Source organism: Brassica oleracea, chromosome C7, assembly GCF_000695525.1.
Source record: "Brassica oleracea var. oleracea cultivar TO1000 chromosome C7, BOL, whole genome shotgun sequence".
Taxonomy (NCBI): domain Eukaryota; kingdom Viridiplantae; phylum Streptophyta; class Magnoliopsida; order Brassicales; family Brassicaceae; genus Brassica; species Brassica oleracea.
The window spans coordinates 17,039,314-17,045,011 of record NC_027754.1 but is presented as its reverse complement, the minus strand read 5'-3'; positions in this window follow the sequence as shown (position 1 = coordinate 17,045,011).

The following is a 5,698-nucleotide window of genomic DNA, read 5'->3' as shown; positions in this document are numbered from 1 at the left end:
AAATGCAACAGTGAGACACCGTTCCGGGTTCTTGGTCGTCGAGGAAAATTGTGTCACCAACTCTTATTATACTACACATAAATTGCGACCGAAGTCGGCTATCTTTTTTCACTATTTGAAAACATGTTCTCATTTCTAAGACAAATGGGTATAAAACTATTTATCACATTTCTTTAATAGGGCACTATATTTGAATATTTGATAGCTGTATGATATTAGATTAGACCACATAAATTATAATATCTTGGAAGCAATTATTGTCGGCAGCCCATAACTTGTTTGCTTGATTCACCTTTTTATTATGTATATCTTGTAACAGAGTATGCGATAGGTTGTGTACAACGTGATCAAACACGTCGTCTTTCGTATTTTAGAAATTATAAGTCAAATAATATTCATCGGACAAAGATAAATTCGTTTACATGTCAATTAGTACAAGCTTCTTGAACTCAGTTTCATGATTTAAATTAATTGTATATTAACGAGATAATTGTCGCACAAGTCAATTCGACTATTTGCTGCTTTGTCAAAGCCTGAACCAATTATTATTCCTCTAATAAATAGATAAAGCCAAGTTTTACCCAAAAAAGTTATGGATGTGGGGGTTATGCTTGAGAAATGATACTCTTATTTTTTATGACAAAAAGATGATACTCTTATAATAGACAGTATAAAGATAATAATTAAAGATTGGCATCGCCTACATAGATTTCCTGTCGCTGGAATTTTGTGATGCATAAGTACTGAAAAAGTGATGACCGGTGGTTAGTAATTGAATAATTTATCTTGTAGACTCTTTTATATATTTTTGATAACTGTAGATGTCTGGCCGAAATTTAAATAATTATTCAGAAGATAGATATCTTTTTTTTGATGAAATGTTAAATTTATTGATCATCAATGAAAAGAATATTTATGTACAAAGAATTTAGAAAAAAATGAGACTAAGTATGTGCTTGAAACCATTTCTACATTAAACCTCTCAGCTTCGGCTTCTCCCAATATCTAGTAGCCAGGATCCTGTTGTGCACTGTCTTGTCAATAATCTTAGCTAACTGGTTATGCTGTTGAGGCTTCTTGAGGTGCTTTCTATCATTTCTTTCTCTCCAAATCATATAGATTGTAGCTTGAAATACCAACAGCAAAAGAATGTAGTGAAGATAGGAGAACATATGAGTTGTGAGATGTTCAAGAGTAACCTAATCTTCAATTTCTAAATAAAATTTGAGACATGGTTTCATGTCGTCTGATTAAACAAATGACAATTAGTTTCTAGTAAGAATCGAATCCATGAGATTCTTTCATATATTTGAAAAATTAATTAAAATCAATATGGGATAGTCGCTAGTTAAAACAAGTTTTATACCTTTTTTGTCAATATATAGTATGGAAATTTTAACGTCAATTATTAGATGACATAGATATCAAACATCAACATTAGTTTTTAAACATTTCTATGATCTCATGTAACAGTTTGTTTTATTCTTTTTCATCATTCAAATATCATTTTAAACTATCATATATAAATTGGATTTTGTGATAATATTGTAGTTCGGTGTAGACGTGTATACATCATCTCTTGTGTGTGCTACTAGTTTAACACACATTATGTGCCAATGTGTACATAAAGGAGCATGAAGTAGAGGATGCATGGGACCGAACGTGTTCATGAAAACGCGTGAGCGCGCCAATGTTTCTCTGTTGATCGGCAACACCAGAACATGTCCATGTCACCCGCTCTCTTTTTTTCTTCTTCTTTTTGTCATTCTTCACTTCCTTTTCTTCCTCTATTTTAAATTTGATGAAAACATGTTCATCTTCTTCTTATTTTTTTCTCTTAAAAGGACCTACCACTTAATGGTATTGGACGTCACAGATATGTTACCTACATCCACCGGAGAAAACATTAGTAATTTAACTAAGCAGTGGTAGCTTGATGATGAAAAAAAGCATTTGGAGAAATACATAAATTCGTCGGTCCTGAATTTGAATCTTTCTAAAATATTAAATTATTTGTTTGATCAGATGACATGGCATCATATTTTAAACATTATTTTAAAACTCAGAACAAAATTAAATTATTCGTTGATATATATTTCTGGTGCCAAGAACGCAATTGAAAATTTGATTGGAAACTTGAAGACGAATATTTTTTGGCGTTCGAGACCTGATACAGCGTAAAATTAAGATAAAATGAGTTATTTTTATTTTTATCATTATAATTATTTATGTAATTATTTTAGATATTTAGATAGACTTTGATTGGTTTTTAAGTTTAACTCTTAATATTTGATATTTATCCAGTAATAAGAATTTTGCCTATAAAGCTTTTATACTTTTCGTTATGCAAATGAGATTTATAGCGCCGAAAAGAGTATTTCAGGTTTTAAATAATTTTTGATTAAGAACTGAAGAAAATATTCTCAAACTCTATAAATTTCCACTAGATCATTGTCCCTTTTGAAAAATTAATTAATTATACACCAAGTCAATAAAAAGTATTTTAATTTATAAGTATTGAAAAACTTGGATTGGCTGAATACACCTATACTGTTTTAAATCATTTTGAAAATTAAAAAATCATCATATAAATATATAATAATCTATAGATTACTTGATTCATTTTTTGAACTAAAAAAAGAAAAAAGAATCAAGTAATTTTTTTTTGTTATTTGATTCCAGAGAATTTTCAACATTTTTTAAGGAAAACCAACAATTTAAATTTCTTGAATGCAATTTTTTTCTGATTTCAGTGAGAATTTCGATGTAACATGTTCTTAATTTCAACGCAAATGTTGTTAGTTGTTAGTGAAATTATAAACTTGCCTGCTTATTTTAATTAACATTAGTCAAAGGGCTTACAAGACAACATGCTTATATGAGGAGGAGGAATTATGTAGATATAAATAATACAATAAAGATATAGATCGAAATTAAACATATAAATATAAAGAATACAATAAACATTTTGGGTCAGTAAAAATATAGATAGAAGTATGTAATATTTGTTTGGTAAAATACTATTGTCATTACATAAGGTAAATAGTTATACCGTATACGTGGAGGTGTAGCGGTGGAGGCCCATTTTGGAGTCTTACGTACTGTCCATGCTCTTGACTTTTCTCTGCCTCCACGACTTTATGTTTAGCTAATTAATATCGTGAATAGGGATGGGCACGGGGATACCTTGGTGGTATTTGTGATTTTTTTTGGTGGATATCAAATTTTTTGATTTGTTTTACTTAAAAAAAATATGGATATCTAAAAAATCTGATATTCAAAAAATATGTAGATGTTTCCGGATATATCATTTCGTTTTAGTTAATACAAATAATCCAGAAAAAATAAGCTAAATTTGTTCTTTAAAATATTTTACATGAAATATATAAGAAAAATAAAAGAAGCTGTGAAATTATATGTTTGTAAATTTTAAAATTAATTATAAGAAATACAAACTTAAGAAAAAGTTAGAGATATTATAAAAAAATATTTTTTTTTATTTTAATACCCTTTTAAATAATAATGTGAATATAATTTATTAAATCATATGTTAAAATAAAAATTAGATAAACTTATACATTTAAAACTCTACATTTAATTAATATATATATATATATATGTATATGTATTTATAGAGCTGTCAGAGCGGAGCAGATATCTGATTATTAAAATCTTAGTATTTGTGATTTGTTTCGTTTTTAACGGATATTTATTTTTATTATTTGATTTACTCTGAGACTTAACGGATATCCAAAAAATTTGGATTGAATCGAAGAAAATAAACTATCGAATCAAATTTAACGGATAAATATGTCTGGTCTTAATCGTGAACATGCTTCGGCTTGGCATAATTCTAAAGATAAAACATTGACAAAATAAGATAATTTGACAAAATTAAGGGTCTTGTGATACAATATGTTAAAAAAAAAATAACTTCAATTCATTAATTTTTGGGTAGAAGAGCTGCAAATAAAAGTAGAGTTTTTAGTCTTGGATAGCTCATCACAGAAATTGTTGAAACTTCAACAGTGTTCAACGGAAAAAGGTGAACGAAATTACTAAAGTAGAATACAAAATTTAACTAATGTTGACAATGTTTGGATATCTAATAAAATAAAATAAATTCTAATTATTTTCCATAATAATAAATTTGAAAAAAAAATTTTACGATTCTATATGGCTAAAAATAGATAAAAGCATAGTGTTTTGACCATTTTAATGAAAATAAATCTCAGAAAATAATTCCTTTTTCTTTTATTTTGGTACATTTTTTTAACTGCAACTTTTATTTTGGTATATTATTGTTTAAAAGTTACAACACAAATAATCAAAATCATATATCTCTCTGTATTTACTATTAGCATTAACAGTTTTCACCAAATTTATATAAAAAATTTTGAAACTTTTTTCCAAAAACTTAACAATTATTCAAAAATAGAAATTTATGAAAATTGCTATAACTTTTAAGTTACAAATAATATTTCCGGTTTTTCTTGAAGATATATGTGATTAAATATCTTATAAAAGCTAGCTTGTATTTTTTTTTTACAATTGTAACAAGATTTGTATATTATCGCTTTACCGTGAACACATGATGAATAGTGTGATATGTGTGTGTGAAAAAAAGTATATGATAAAAAAAAACAACATCTTTAAAAAAAAAAATCCAAAGTTGAGAAAATATCGACAAAGTATACATTTTTTTTTTTTACCAAAAAAGTATACATATTTTGTTAATGAACCAGAGCGTTAGTAAGACACTTTCTTAGTAGAAATTGATTTCACTTGTCATAACTCAAACTAGATAAAAAGAAGACTCCAAAATAAAAAGAATGAACCTAAAAATGTGAAACTTGTGAGCCTAACATTTGGCGGTCGCGTGATGACCGCCGTTGAAAATGGTGGCCGGCGGCTTCTATATTTTGAAACACATAAACTTCAGCAACACCAAACTCCTCCCACGTGTTACATCGTATCTAATATACCTATCCCAAGAGATATAATCAGCCTACCTAACTAATTAACTAAATTAATCTAGTAGTATTAAATTGATTAACTTGATTCACTACGTACATAGGACTCAACTTGATTCACTAAAGATTATTCTGATTACTGCATACTTGATTAAACAGTCTTTGTCATCTCGTTCATGACTAATCCCTTTCTTGTCAAGTCAAACTTATCTTCTTCGTTTCTTTCTTTTCTTTTAGTTTCATTTGATCTTTTACCTGGACCTCCTTGCAAACCAATATAACCTTTTTAAATTAATATTGTATAAATTAATATCCACTAAAAACATGTATAAAATAATATAATTTTATAGTTTCAAATTAAGTTTTTGGTTCAATTAATATATCGATAAATTAATCTCTATAAATTAATAAAAAATTATAGTTTAGTGTAATCCCAACATTATTAATTTATAGAAGTTTCACTGAACATTTCACATTTTGGAATAACAAGTTTTTGATAATGTGTATCTTTCTGCAATTAATACTTTCACTTTTCTTCTTCTGGGTGCTGTCTAAAATTTCCTAAATTCATTTTTCATATACAACTAAAATTGTCAAGAATCTTATTAAGTGTGTACATAACTTTGGAACATTTGATTTGTGCTCCTCAATTCATTTTTCCAAATTACTATATAAAAGAAATTTCATGGATTTCTTTTCAAAAAAAAAAAAAAAAAAAAAAATTT